At 37.7% G+C, this 16,014-nt stretch overlaps 1 protein-coding gene across 16 annotated transcripts in view; it reads left to right on the forward strand.

Annotated features, from left to right (window-relative positions):
• The window catches only part of LINGO2 (leucine rich repeat and Ig domain containing 2), a 673,216-nt gene that overhangs the window by 178,894 nt on the left and 478,308 nt on the right, over window positions 1-16,014 (forward strand). For 12 of the 16 annotated variants that reach the window (XR_004746016.1, XR_004746010.1, XR_004746011.1 and 9 more), the window contains exon 2: window positions 6,209-6,322. The exons of the other annotated variants lie outside the window; for them this stretch is intronic. The gene's annotated coding sequence lies outside the window, so the exon portion shown is untranslated. The remainder of the gene's footprint in view (window positions 1-6,208; window positions 6,323-16,014) is intronic. 16 annotated transcript variants of the gene reach the window in all.

Consider the following 16,014-nt stretch of genomic DNA (forward strand, 5'->3'; position numbering starts at 1 on the left):
ATGAAGAGCACAGTGACATTTCTGTACAGGTACACCATTTTGATTAACTCCATTGTCAATAATAATTCACATTAAAATGTGGTATTTGGGCTTTGCAGTTTTCCTGTGTAAGTTGCAAATGTAAATATAAATATTTATATAATGATCTGAGAGACAAAAATATGTTAATTTGAACAGTTGTGCTTATACAGCCCAGCACTTTGTTATGGTTGCTGCAGGTTCCTACAGAAGCACATACTTTCAGCGATCTTTGAACAGTAACCAGTTGTATCATCTCTTTATTGTTTTGCTGAATTATTTCATTCAACATACCATCCTTAGAATTTTTGCTCATTGACTATGTGAGAAAACCTAAACTGAATGTTGATTATAGAGGTTTAAAATTTATGGTCGATAATATTAGTTTATTTTCTAAAATGCCATTCCACACAGCTTTAAGCTGTTGAAACCATATGCAGTTCATTCCAGGGAGTGGGTTGTTAGTTTAAATGTGGATTAGACAAAATTTGGCTGAATCCAATGGTAGGCATGAAACAGGGGAATTAAAGCCCTGACTCATCTGAAGATAATCTTGTGGTAGATTACTAATGTTACCATTTTTTGAAAGTATAGTTGTATGGGAAAAACAGCAGAAAGTGATCATTGTTTTTGACCCAGCCACAGATGGGTTTGAGACTGTTTAATAACTGCAGCAGTTTACCACATTTCTGCAACTAAAATGATACATCATGTTCAGTGAAAAGAACAGAATGTCTAAAAACGTGACAAAAGCATCCTCTGCCCATATAAACTTACTGCATTCATAAAAGAAAGAATTCACATTTCATGTTCAGTATTCTTTAAAGTTCTGGTCAATACCAAAAATATACCAGCCAAATGATTACAGAGAGTTCTGTTTGAACAGACCTCTAGAAATTATTTTGAAGACTGTCAATTTTAATGTACTGAAATATAATACTGGAAGTGGAGCTCAGCCTGTCAGACACGCTTTCAGTGATCATAAGCTAGACACAGAAAAAAGCACATGGATATAGAACTACTTAGACTTGATGGGAATCAAAAATTCTACTCTCAAGAAAAGCACAAAAAATAGATAGTTTCTTCAGGCCTTGAAAGTTTAGCTAGGTACTTTTCTTTATAAGATTCCTGAGAAGGAATACTGAACTGAAAACATGAGAGGAAAAACAGGAAAACAAGAATCCTCACTATTGATTCTGTCTACTAGGATGAATTGAGGCTATCAAAAATTAGCATATCTGGTTGATAAAGATTGATCCCTATCTCACTCATCTGTATCAAGCTTGAGATTCATGTTTTTTTGCCAGTTAATTTGGACGGGTCTAATCTCTTTCTTGCAGGAGAACTCATTAACAAGAAGAACCTTGGCTCTCTGCTTCATTATAGTGACACTGTAGTCCAAATCTTGCTTTCCAGTGATCAAGTACAAATACAAGTATAATGAAGTGTAAATAAAGTAGGGTTTATTTATTTTTTTCAGTGTTAGGAAATACTCTATGACAAATCCTTATAGCAGACTTCAGGAGCAAGAAAAACCTCTTGCACCTTAGTACAGAATAGTGTGTATTGGTAGTCTAGAGAATATGTAATGAAATTTAACTACAGTACAATTTAAGAAAGGTTATTGAAAAATCAAATGTTACTGCAAGAGTATGGAGGATGAATAAGAGTATGAATATAAGATGAATAAGAGTATGAATAGATTTTCTGGGTGAAGTAGTTCAGCCAGGTGAGTAAGGTATCAGGGGAGTATTTGTATTAAGGTAGTGGGGTTGACTGGGTGACTCTCTCAAAGGTCCCTTTGAAATGAAGTTATCTCTGAGTCATGCCAAAGTTAAAAGTTTTTATCCCCATCAAGAGAAATATCTCATCTGGAGTAATTCTGCAACAACCCATGACATGGAAGAAGGTATTGTATTTGTAGAAGTTGATTTGCCATACTTCTCTCATAAAGAGGAGGGTGAGACGCATCCTTGCGTGTATATAAATATCACAACTATAGTAATGTAAATTGAGAAACCTTACAAGCATGGCCAGAAGATTTGTATTGTCTCATTTTGTTTTTCTGCTGAATTTCAAAAGCAAATACAACATCCACTTTTGTAAACCCTTCTGGTATTATTGCTAAGATCAAAAAGCTTATGGACATGATGATTGAAAGCATAATAGAAATAAATGCACAGTAGTCATTCTCTGAAACAAAACTGATATTGATGAGAGAGCAAGTCACTCCCTTAATTTATCACAAATCTTTTTCTTGTGTAATGCACTACAGAATATTATCTGTAGAGAAGATATGTTATGATAATGTAAGCTGTTTGAGAGTTTTTAATAGAATTCTTTATTGTTGTATTTTCTGAAATTTAGTGAGGATTGAATTTTCTTAGTAGTTGTCTTCTGTACGTAGTATGCACCAGTCTAAATAAAGACAAGATAGCATCTGCCCTTGTATCAGGCACACCAGTGTTTTCAATGACTTAATGAGATTAGTTTGTGCAGGAAAAAAAAAAAAAAAAAAAAAAAAAAAAAAAAATCTGGGTTTCCTGGTGGCTTCAGAGCTACATGCACCTATAAGTCTTTCCCTCAAAAACAGTACTCCAAGAATATCAAGTTAAGCCCCAGAATACTCCGGTGAGGCACACTAGAAATATTTTGTGCATTTTGTAAGTGGATAAAGAGAGCAGCTGCATACCTGAAGATACAGAAATTAGATTTTCTGAGTTGTTCTGTTGTTGCATTGTCATCAGAGATTTCCTTGGCATTCTAACTGATTATATGCTGTGTAGATTTTATTGGTAAAAGTGAAACAGGTTGCAGCCCTTTCCCTTCAAAACTGGGAAGTCTGGGAAGAAGTGCATGAGGTCTTTCAGAGCCAGCTGTGCATGTTTTCTGTGTGTGCCCTTCTTCTACCCAGGAGGTTGCTTTTGGAGTCATTGTCTACTTGCTCCCGATATCTCACATTTCACGGCCTTACTATGCAAGCCAACAACACATGAAAGGCATGATCATAGTTGTGGTTATCTCTGAGACTACCAAATAAATATTCCCTCTACAGCCTCTAAGTAGCATGTAGCCACACCAAGTAGCTCTCCAGGTCAGTCCCCATTCTACAGAGCTTGCATGAAGGAGGAGCAATTATGTCATGCTGGATCTGAGCTTGTCTCAATTTGGAGGGCTTAAATGGTTGACATTGATGGACTTAGCCCAGGCTGGATATTTTGTGAAGATACTAGGATGTCCTTGCACCATAAACTCCAGGCTGCTCTCTAGAACCCTGCTTAGCAAGATTTTTCAATTACTTCCTAGTTATCCTGGTTAGTAGTGTTGGCTACAGTGTGCCAGGAACACTGCTGCTGCAGAATCTTAGGAAAGACAGGAAAACAAAATAGAATATGCTCTCACCCCTTAAGTACTGAATATCTCCTTTTCTTCTCTTCTCAAAAGGGTTAAAGGGTTTCTGTAGAAATCAAGACTATAGAGAAGGGGAAGAAAAAAAAAAAAAAAAAAAAGGAGAGATTAGGGATGTGAAACATTGTTATTACAAAGACATTAAACAGATAGATATTCATGAGCCTAGAAGAAAGTAATGAATGAGATATAACAAAGATGTGCCAAGCTGAATGCCACAAGGGTAAAGAGTATTATTATTTTCTGTTTCTCATAACACAGAAAGAAAGAAGTGTTGGATGTAGTTTTCTAACCAGGGTTAGAAATGAATGAATGAAAGGTGTTTTCCTGAAGTTGTGGAAGTCATAGACAAAGGATCTTGCAAAAGCTAAAAAATGAATAATGCCAAAGGATGATTTCACAGTTTAGCAAAAAGAATGACCAGTTGGAAGGATCCGATTATTAGCTTAAATGCAAGCTTTTCCTAAACTATAGATTTCTGGAACCTGAAAGGATACAGAGGGCATTATAGCTATGTGCTTGCTTTTATTCTCTTTACATCAACCATTGTACAATGTCAGAATGATACTGAGCTCATATGGACTGTCTAATATACTGAGCATTTTATTTTTCATTATTTTTAATTATGAACATTTTGTGACATTTTCAATTATATGATAATTCTTTTTGCAGTTCTTCAAGTCTTAAATAAATCTATGTATGTCATTATTTTGCAGCTAAAACTAAGTTAGCTGCTTTCAGTGGAGGATAGAAACTTGAGACCTGTGAATGATGCCTCTAGACTGTAATAAGTGCATTGGTACAAATGGGACGTCAGAAGAACTGATGTGGTGAGAACAAAAGAAAAATCTGATATATTAATATCTTCTTAAATAGAACAGGACTAATATACCTTTATGAAATTCCTGAACAAAATATTGAAAACATTAGAGTCTTTTAACCATCACTAGTTTGTATGGGCATATTTTGTTTTAAATTCATTTTTCTAAGATGGAAGAAGGAAGATTTTCTAGCATTTATCTCTTCAACTAATAATTTCAGATTTCCAAAGCATCACATATTTTTTCTGTCTCTGACTTCCGTATGTGTTATCAATGCAAAATAATGTTAAAATAATTAAGAAATGCTTTACTAAGTTGGCTTTACTAGTAAGTTGGTTTTGTTCTTTTTTTTTTTATTTTATGAGAAAGGTATTACATTTTCTTCTGCTAGAAAATAATCACTGTTTGCAGATGTTTTGTTTTTTTCCACTCAGAGTTTGTTACAGTGTTAAACATCCATTTTCTACCAACATACAAGTAAACATTGAAGAGATGTCAGGTGGATGAAGCTGCTGAAAACCATTCAAGAGATAGTTGTGCAAGGGACTTCTCTGTGTCTCAGAGTACATTACTGTATTTAGTGTGAACCCCTTGACAAAAGGTAGACTTGCTGTCTTTTGAAAGTGTTTGCTCATCTATATAACCACACTGGCAAAGGAGAATTGAAGTTAATTTCCTAGCTTCCTTCCAACTGACAAAAGCAGTCTGGGTAACAAGAGATTTGTGATGGTCCTGTAGCACACAGACTGGATGATACTACACATTTCTTCCTTTCCCTTAACAGTAACATATTTAGTCCTATCATTTTTCATCCGGGTGTCCTGTTCATGATCCCTTTGGACAGGCACAAGAAGTTTGCTTGGACGTTTTTAGAAGGAAAATCTGAAGAACAAAGAGCACCAGATAGCCATGGTGCTTCATACATTATACTGGTAGTCAAAGGGGATGGTCACACTGCATTGTCCTGCAGTGTGCAGACGCTGAAGCAATTAATCTTGATGCTGAGGGTGCCTCTGTGCCAGCGCCAGTCACATCAAGTCAGACCTGCCCTCTTACCTGTAGATGGAGGGAAGGGCCCCCTGTCACCAGCCACAGCCTGGCACTCGCAGCAGGCCTAGGGTGACTTCAGATGCCAGCAGCTTGGGGGACATGCTGTCAAGTGAGGGGAGATTGTTGGGGAAGGAAGTGGAGATTCAGGATCTTGATTCATGCGTATTTTTGAGGGTTGATGGATCTTGTCTGCAGAGACTGGGTATGCATGCCCCAGGTATGCATGCTTTTTTTTTCTTTTTTTTTTTTTTTTTTTTTTTTTAAATCTTCAGAAAAAGCTTGAAGTTTTAAAGTGTGTTAACATTTTGTGTCAGCATTTATGGACTACCCTGTGAAGTGAACCCCCAGTCAGGGGGGTTCACATCACATGGGAATGTCAGAACACGCCAAATGGATTCATTTCAGCTAAACCAAAGCTAGGACATCAGTTTGAGCACACAGCTAACATGCTCTAAACAGTAACGTGCATTCAGTCCATGCAAACAGTCTAGAGCTAGACCAAAACAGAGCTGCGGGTCTTCAGACCCAAAATTTTTGCCCCACAAGCCTGTTCCTGTCACATTGCACTGCTTGCAATACAGGCTTTATGTTGAAAAACTAAGCATTGTCAACATGTCCAGTACAGGCAGACAAATAAGCTGTTCCAAAGTCATTTTTTAGCCTTATCAGTTTTCCCCCCAATTTTTGCATCTTTAATGTACTTTAGGACCCTGACCTATATTGCAATGAAGGCGCTGTATTTCTTTCCCATGAATATCTTATTTCTGCTTCTTGCCTTGCAATATCTTACATCTTCCTTTTTTTAAGTTTCTGTTTAATGAAAAAAGCAATTCTGAAAGACTAAGAATACTTGATAGTAGAGCTCTTACAGTGAATTTTTATTTGTAATTGTCCATCTGCTCCATTACTAGGTAGGATGAGAGCTGGGTGGCTGACAGTCTTCCCAGAAAACACATCCTGCTTCAACCAGCAGTTCCTGGGTTTGCAGTGGGAGTTGCTCAGTAAAACTATCTGCCTTCTGATAGGTATGAATTGGTTTAGATTACATTAGGCTAATTTAGGTGATTGTAATGGTTGGTATGAATCAGTTTTGTGGCTCACATGCTGCCAGAATCTCAAAAGAGCAGCCAGATGTTTCAGGGTTTGCACCTGGATTTAACACCTTCCTCAGCCATGAATCTGTCATCAATCTGCATCTGTCCCTTTGAATAGCTTCCAGTTTCCAGGGTGATCTATCCCTCAAATGCTGTTCTATGTCTTACTAAACACTTTTCTCATTTCAACATGAGACAGCTTGCTTAAAGTCATCAGTTGCTACAAAAAGTCATATACATATGTATATATTCTAATAGTATAGTTTATCCTTCAGTTCATTACAGATGTAATTTGGATCTTTGATCTACAATCAGGTATATTGTGAATAAAAGACAAATGCAGTAATTGGTGAAAATATTTATGACACAGAATATTAAACACATTCTTTACCTTCTTTACTGTGAGAAAGTACAAGCTGAGTATCATCAAGAATTAAATTCAATTTGCCGTTTTCATTGCTCTTCTTTGGAGAATCCCTGTAATTTTTAGATATTGATCAGTCTTCACATATCTCTGTAAGTTAGACAAATACGTTATTAGTATTTCATTTTAGCAATCCAGAATGGAAAACATTAAGTTATATGTATACTTTAAAGATTTATTTGTTGTTGTTGTTTATTTATTTTATTATTATTTTTTCTCTCTCTAATGAACCAGGAATAGAATTAGAAGTTTTGATTCAGTTTGCATGAGATATTATACTGTTTTTTATTATTTTTGTGTTTTCAGGTTTTAGTTCATTTTTTTAGTTTGTTTGTTTGCTTTTGCAGACATAACTGCAAAAACAGGACATATCTGATATGTTCTGCCAAGGTATATGCTTATTGCTGGAAAAATGTTTCTGGTTTGTTACAAACTAGCAGTACTTTGTAAGCAACCTGGTCTTGGCTGGCCCTCCATGGAATGTGGCTCTGTAGACATGGAAATGCACTTCTGTCATTCATTCACCTCTGTTTGGATACCCTCTAAAGCATATTTCAAACTGCCATTCTGTGCCCAATCTGTCAACCCAAACTAGCTTGCATTAACTGTCTAGAGACTGTTAGAGAGCAGGGATTTATATTACTTGGTGGACGAAGACATGCTGGCAAAGCTGCTTTGTTGCTTCTTAGTTATACAATTAAGCACTTTCCATACATTTGTTTGCAGAAGCTTAGTCATTCAATATGTTAATGCATTTCTACTGCATGTCAAAGAATCTATAGATCTTATTCATTATATTCAGAATATTTCTTTGCAAAAGAGCCAGATGGAAGAAGGTGAAACGTATCAGTTAGAGAATGTTGGAGAGTCAGTTAGAGAATGTTGGAGGGAACTCAGTGCCTGACTGCTGTTTTGTTACTGACAAGTGTCGTTAATTCTGTGTGAAAATATTTCTGAAATATTATCCTTGAGGTTTTTGTCGCAATTTCAGACTCAGCTTAGGGTTTTTGTTATTGTGGTCTCTCTCTGCTACTATATATCATTTCTGCTTAAAGAGCTTCAAGTGCACAGGTTCCATGAACCTACATGTAATACACTGTTTATAGTGTTTTGTTTTTTGTTTGTTTGTTTGTTTGTGTGCTGTTGTTGTTGTTTTTTCCCAATTTAGCCATGAGTCACTTCTGTCAAAAACTATTACTACTTCTGGTACAGTAACCCAGGTTTTAACATTTATCTGTTGTCATTGCAATCTTTCTTAGACTTTTTCCATTTTGCATATGAATGATATGCTCATCCTTTTCTGTGTATACCCATTACTTATATTTCTGTTGTACAGAATTAAAAATTGCCGTCTCTTTCTTGTCACTATGACTCTGTTCGCTGACGCCCCCAGTGGCAGGAATTTGAACATCTTTTCCATACTAGGCTGAAGGCGTTTTCAGTCTTCCAAATTCTCGTAGGTTCTTTTGCCTGTTCCCATGTCACTTTTAGAGCAGTGGGATCTCAGGACATTTTCCTTTAAATCTCATGCTACGCTTCAGTAAAGCATGCACTTATAGCTTGCATGTAAGTGTATATACATGCTTATAACTAAGCACATGCTTCATATACTTGCTGCATTTGGAAGATGAGAATCATTGATCTGGTTAGTTTCTAAAATGACCTTTATTTAACATTTAATGGTCCAGAACTGAAATTGCCACTGCTCTTCATAGACACCAAATTAACAGTGACTTGGTTTACTATAAAACATGATGGGTAGAAACATAAAATAGCATAAATAATGTGCTGGATTATATCTTTTATGAAAAGTGAAGCTAGGATGCTGTAAATGGAGGGTGGATGCACCCTTTTAACTTATCGAATGCATGAGAAAAACCCTGTTACCAATCTTAGTCTTACTGTTCTCTAAGTTGCCATTAAATATTGTATTAGACCAAGTATTAGAAATGAATACATAAATTTGTGCAGTTGATATTAAAACTGAATTTTTACATTCATACATATAGTGTTTTCTAATGCTTTTATATTGAAAATGTATTTTTCTAATCTCTTACTCTTTGAATAATAATAACCGGATTGCCAATATTATAATTTGTTGGAGCACTTAGCCGGGATTTAGTTCACAGCATGTGTAGTACATTAATCAGTTCATGATCTGTTATAAGGCAGAGAGTAAAAGAACCCATTATAAACCACACCTAAGAAAGAAAACCATGCTCCAACTTCATACTAGAAAATATAAGGTGTAAATTCAATCAAAATGGACAAATGTTTTATGTTTTTAGACTTGGAGATCTCACTTCAGAGAAGAATGATAATCAGAGTGCAAAACCACTTTGTATTTGTCTGAACAATTCCTAGCCTGGGGCCGATACACTAGTACCTACTGTACACAGGTATGGCAAATACAATGATAAACTCTATGACAAATTACAACAGGTCATACTGAGAACAGGACTCATTGATCCTTCTGTAATTTCATTTCTGCAGTACTAAACACGTTGTTTTGGCTTTGTGTTTGGGATTGGTGTGTACAGTGTTGCAACAATTTGGCATTTAGCCTGGAGTTATGATCTATATTACTGCTGTTCCTGTCAGAAAGATAATCTGGTCTTGTGAGGTGACTCTGCTGCAGGGGTCATACCAACACTGAAGCAGAGGTGCAATTCAATTCATGACCTCCCTCCCAAATTCCTCTTAGATTGCAGATAGCCTGCTTATAACTCCTGACCTGACTCATTGCCTTTGAAGGAACAGATGTCCCAATACTGACAGCTTTGTCTTCTGTTTTAATAATAGATAAGCTTTAATGTAGATAGAATTTTAGTTAATTCTTGTGAAGGAAAAAATTTAAATTCTTGAACTGTGGAGATGCAGAAGAAAAACATAAGGTGAGAAAATGAACATAATTCTTCTTAGCTTTCTCTCACATCCACAAAATTCATTTTTCTGTAATAGTCAAAAGCAACAACTTACCAAGCAGCATCTCACCTTCTGATTACTGTCTTTCAGAGGAGGACCTGAGTTAATTCTTTGCAGAATTAGGGCTGGCAATTTTTACTGCCCTCTGCTTCTCAGTATGTCTTGAGCAGCTGCCTTTGACACTCTGGTGTTGCTCCTTTAATTCCAATAAGAGCAGCCTTGCAAGCACAGCAGCTACCTCTCTCAGTACAATTGGGTGCAGCACATGGGCTTGTGGAGAGCTCAAAAGTAATCCCTTACTCAACCTCTAGTAGTTATTCTCCTTGTCCCTGAACCCAATTGTTAGGCACAGCCCTGAGGCCTTATTGATGAAGACTGAAGCAGCTGTCATTCTGTTTAGCCTGGCTTATCTGAGTATGGGGATGGCCCACTCTTGCCCTTGTAGGATCATAGAATCACAGTCACAGTTAGGGTTGAAAGGGACCTTTAAAAGATCCTTTGGTTCCAACCTCCCTCCTGTCATGGGTAGGGACACCACCCACTAAGTCAGGTAGCTCCATCCAACTTGGCCTTAAACACTTCACAGGGACGGGACTTCCACAGCTTGGCAGCTTCTTCCCATGCCTCACTGCCCTTGTAGTAAAGAATTCCTTCATCATGTCTAATATAAACCTACTCTCTTTTAGTTTAAAACCATTACCCCTTGACCTGTCATTACACTTCCTGACTGAATCCCTCCCTATCTTTCCTGTGGAGTCCCTTTAAGTGTTCAAAGGCTGCAAAAGTTCTTCACAGAGCCATCTGTAGGATAAACAACTCCAGCTCTCTCAGCCTGTCTTCACAGGAGAGGTGCTCCAGCCCCCTGACAATCTTTGCAGTCCTCCTCAGGACCTTCTCTAACAGGTCTCTGTCTTTCTTTGGCTGGGATCTCCAGAGCTGAATGTAGTACTCCAGGTGGGGCCTCAAAAGAGGGTAGTAGAGAGAAGAATCTCCTCCCTAAACTTACACTTCTTCTGATGCAGCTTGCAATGTGGTTGACACATTGCAGGGTCATATTCACTTTTTCATCCACAAATAACCCCAAAGACTTTGCCCTAAAACTCTGCAAGCTCCCTGACCTTTCAGAGTTTCTAACCCTGGGATTCCACTTTGTCCCTGAGTATGACAAAATCTGCTTACCTGAAGCCCCAGGTCAGTGCTCTGCTACTCCCTCGCTCTGTCAGATCTTGCACTCTTCATTTCATGACCACTGCAATCTCAGCTGCTAGTGACTTTCATCTGGACATGGTAGTACTTGTTAATGGACAGTAGATCCAGTTGTGTGTCATGCTGGTTGGCCCGCCCAGCACCTATACCAGGTAGTTATCCCCAAGCTCCTATACAGCTTTTTTGCCCCACCATACTGCTCATACAGGAGATGACAGGGTGGTAAAAACACCCAGGGACAACTAGTGTTAGTGACCCCAGAAATTTTCTCAGGTTGTTGAACCCAAGGGGTCGGTCAACTCCCACTCCCTGACATGGTGGATAGTAACATACTCCCCACCACAGTGCCACTGCTGTGTCACTACTCTTTCTTCTGAACCTGACCTCCAGCTCTCACCTGACTTGTTGTGTGTCCCATAGAGGGGCCCTGTGTGTCTATGTTGTTCCATCATGTTGAGAACCACTCCCTCTTCTTCTTCCCTGTCCATCTATACTTAAGGGTTTTTACCTGTCCTCTGCTCACCCCAGTCATACAAGCTGTTCCACCACACTTTAGCCACTGCAGTGGCTCTTCTATGGCTGCATGTCAAACTCTAGTTCTTCATGCTTGTTTCCCTACTAGATGTGCATATACCCAGGGGTGGGAGCCCTACCACCCGGTGATACTGGTCCTAAGGTCTCTTTTGCTCTATTGCCCTTCACTCTTTGCTTTCCACCCTATCTACTACCTCTTCACTAGGCTCCGAGTTGTAGTCTCTCTTCTGCATTTTTTCTCATTCAAAGTTTTTGTCACTGAGGTTTGATCTTTCCACAAAAATAATACATTCCATATTAACAACACCAAGGACAGATTTGGGTTTTATATAGTTTTCTCCATCTTACTGGGATGCCACCATCACATTGAGACTGTGTATAGCAGCATTAACTAGCTTTTAGAGATGTAAACTCACAGTGGATATTGAATTGTGAGTAGTTGTTTATAGTTTATAAATCCTGACAGCTATTTCCTGATAATCTTCTGATTCTGTCGTATTTGCATGACAACAGTGTTGAATGTCTCAACCTATCATTGCCGTGTGAATTTCTGATAGGTTCTGTAGTTGGTTGAATTTGTAATCAGTCTGGTAGTTTGTTTTCATAGTTTAACTTATTTATTTATTTATTATTTTGTTATTTATTTATTATTTTGCAGCCAAGCTGGGGACTAAAGTATTATTACTAAATCTTTAATCCTGGAGACTTTAATAAGTATGAATTTTAAGGTTTTCATTTTGAAATGACATTTACAGAAGTCCAGTGTTGATTTTGTCACTAAAAAAAAATCCAGTTTCTTGGGATGTCAGACTATATGTTAGCTAAATACCCAGCCTTAGTCAGAGAATGTCAATAGAAAACAATCTAGTCACCTAGCTGTCCCTATAAGATTGGCAGTTTCTGCGTGCTTTTGTTTTAGATGAGACATTTCAGAATATCTTGAACATTTCAGTCAGGTAGATATTCTCACTAGATAGTTAGATAACAGCTATATCAAACCGACTATATCAAAAACTGTGCAGTCATAGGTTTTTTGGGGGAGGGGGGCATTAATGAAGTGTGAAATATCTTCTGATTTGAGTGGAAGTTTGAGTTGTTTTACAGACAGTCCCAAACTTCAATTTCCTTCTGAATTTGATGTTAGTGTTGCAGTAAAGAGTTGGGAGGAAATATTTCTGGCTTCCATTTTAGATTTTACCTGTAATTTCTTTAGTGAATTAAGGAAAGTCCATTAGTGTTAGATCACAGACACTGCAGATTATACTCAAAAAGATGCTGAAATCAACTTCTGTAACTGCAGCTGAACAACTGCTACCAAGTGATAGTTTTTCAGCAAAGAATACGGTTTTGTTTGTTTATGTGTTTGAGCTCAACCTCCACACAGTCTCACTATCATGCAGGAACTTTCACTTATGTTCATGCATGCTCACAGTAACGTACAACGTCTGTTTACAAGCTTCTCATGACCTGAAAATGTTTAGCAGTCATAATATGAAATAAGAGGATGGTGTGTTTCCTGCCTATGTGAATATGATGAAGGTTCAATGTTGTAAGAGAGAAATGAAAATGTCTGGAGCTTCCTGCAGGGTTGTGTGCAGGACATATTCTTTCACTATGTAAGTAGAGTAAGGTGTACAAAGTAGTTCAAATACATTTCTGTTATCAATTTAAAAAAACAGCTAGAATTATTTCCCATTCTAATAGTGTGCTGCTCGTTGTTGATTGCTTAATGAATGCAGTAGGTTTTTTCAGACAATAAACTGCTCCCACAATCTTTGCTATAAGTATTCTTTCAGGTATCCTGTACTCAAACATGTTTTTATGGCCACATAGACGATATGATATATTTTGGTTACGTGGCTGGATAAATCCAGCAGCTCCATGAATCATGCTCCCCATGTGAATTATGAATTGAGAACTTGCCTTCTGCAGTATTTGCTGAAAAGGGCAGTCATTCCTGTTGATAGTGATTTCTGTGTGCCAGTAGAAATCTGCAGAAAGTGAATGAAGATAGTATAAAAACAATGGGGATTTTTAAAAAGGACTGAATAATAATTGAATAATTTTAGACTTTTCTCCATGCCTCTCTGTGGAATGAGAGGTTATTTATTTATTTAATCTCAATAGAATGGTGAGGATTCATTTATGTAATGTCTGGTACTGCTGTAACTGCTAGTGCTATTATTTTTCAAGTTCTTGAAAATAAATTTAGTCCTTCTTTTCTACAAACTGTTGTAAACCATGATACAGTGATAATTTTTCTGTGCCTTTCTTTCTATTCTTTTGCAGTAGGTATATCCAAGTCCTCTAGAGTATTTACATGAAAAACTATGCCCATGTTTTGGGCATGTAGTGTGATGGAATGTAGTACGGCTCCATGAAATGGGGTAATCCAGGTTAATAACCTGGAGCTGCAGAAAGGGGCAGTCCCCTTCCCAAGCTTCCTCTACCCTACTCCTACCTTTCACAATCTACCTGCTCAGGTGCTTACGTTGTGTATCTTCCTGTTGGCTTCTTTTTTTTCATGGCCCTGCTAGTCATTAGACTCCTCCATAACCTAACAGTCTCCTGACCCAGCCAAAAACTAACCCAGCTGGACCACTGAGCTAAGTTTATCCATCAAAGATTTTAACACGGTCTGCAGTTGGAAGAAGGCTGGCGACAGGGCCATACAGCCAGGACTGCTGGGGAGAAAGAAAGAAAGAAAAGGGAAGAAATGGAAAGTGAGCCCGTCCCTTGCAAATAGCCGTGGTCTGGTGACTAGCTGCTGGTCAGCTCTGTGGGTTAGCTGGTATGTGTTTGGAGACAACCTGCTGCACCAAGGACATCACTATTCCAGCTGAGAGGTCATTAGAAAGCAAGCATGAACTTGGTGTCTCCTCACTTTTCAAAACAGCATGAACAGAAAGGTCATAGAATTTCAGAAAGAATTATCTACAAGGCAAGTAAAAGCAACTTGCTGTCAGACCTAAATATTTATTACAGCGTCTGAAAAACATGCCTTTTCCAACCATGGTCTCCTGCTAATCCACCAAGACTCTGGTGAACCTGGTTTGACTGAGATATAAACCACAACAAAGACTAATTATTTTGCTTCAGTCCTCATTGCATGATCATTTTGAAGGACAGTATATAATCTCAATTCAGTCTGGAATGAAATGAACATGAGGAGCATTGGAAATTTTGTCTGATGTTTGACACAGAGAATGCACATCGTGGCATTCAAGTCTGTCTGATATATTACTTGGTCAAAACATAGGTGCTGGGTTCAGACAAGAGGTAAATTAAAATAATGATTTGCCTGTTTCAAGATAAGTTCATGCTTGCTTTCTAATTCTTTCTGAGGGGGGAACTGAAATCTGAGTTTGTTTCATTTCTTCTGTTTTGCTGGTGGTTCTTCTGTGCATTGTTCCTTATTTCTCTCTATGACCTTTCTGTTCATGCTGTTTTGAAAAGTGAGGAGACACCATGGTTCTGCTTTGTGTTCCACAGAGAATATAAAGAAACACTATATTTTCCTTTTATTGTAAACACCTTTTCTTACTTGAAATAACCACCTTTCATTCTCATTATTTATAGTCCATGGTAAACGCATAAAGCACTTCACAGAACATATAAGGCAAAGTCTCTGCACTTCAAAGAGCACTATTCTATCTCAAGCAAGTTAGAGAAAATAAATGAAAATATTTTTAGTAGTCCAAGACCCTAATCCTACAGTACTAAGGTTAGAGTGAACCTTGTAATTAAAGAGCCAAAAATTAGCTCCTAAAGAGTTCTCAGGATAAACCTCAGAAGAGAAGTAGTAGAGTAAGTTTTACTTCTTGTGGTTATTTTAGGACCTATGTAACAGGATTACTTGACAGCTAAAATAAATTATGGATGTTAGAAATTTGACAGACTAGCCTGGACTTCACAAATCATATTTCAGGTCCCAACTTGATCAAAAGTAGTTTGTATGGCTTCACGTGGATTAAAGTCTGCAGCCAGACCCTTAAAAGGAACCTGATAGCCTGCTTCTGCTAGGCACAACTTCTCAGTATCAGTCACTTCTCAGTGAATCAGTCCTGAGTGCTGATTTTTATTCACATTTTACTACCTTAATTTTCTAAAATACCTTGTAAAGTTGGAATGTGTATAATTATTTAGAGTTCCTGAGAATTCAAACAGAGATTACATAAGATTTTTTGAAGCACTGCAAATGGAGGATATTTGGGTATGTATATATGGACTCAGAGAAATTAAATCTTTTTGAACAGATTTTGTACCAGTATATCTGTACTGAAGATAACTGAATTTATCTAAGATACAGCAAGAGAGGTGGCTGAAGATACCTAGGAATCCTGGAGGCTTTCAAGCCCTGACAGGATAAAGCCCTGAGCAACATGGTCCATCCCTGTGACTGAGCCTGCCCTGGACAAGGTGTTAAGACTGGAGACCACAAGTGGTCCCTTTGATCCTGTCATACTTCAATGAGGGAAAAAAAAAAAAAAAAAAAGAAAGAAAGAAAGAAAAGAAAGAAAGAAAGAAAGAAAGA

The sequence above is a fragment of the Oxyura jamaicensis genome, chromosome Z, assembly GCF_011077185.1.
Source record: "Oxyura jamaicensis isolate SHBP4307 breed ruddy duck chromosome Z, BPBGC_Ojam_1.0, whole genome shotgun sequence".
In the NCBI taxonomy this organism is placed as follows: Eukaryota; Metazoa; Chordata; class Aves; order Anseriformes; family Anatidae; genus Oxyura; species Oxyura jamaicensis.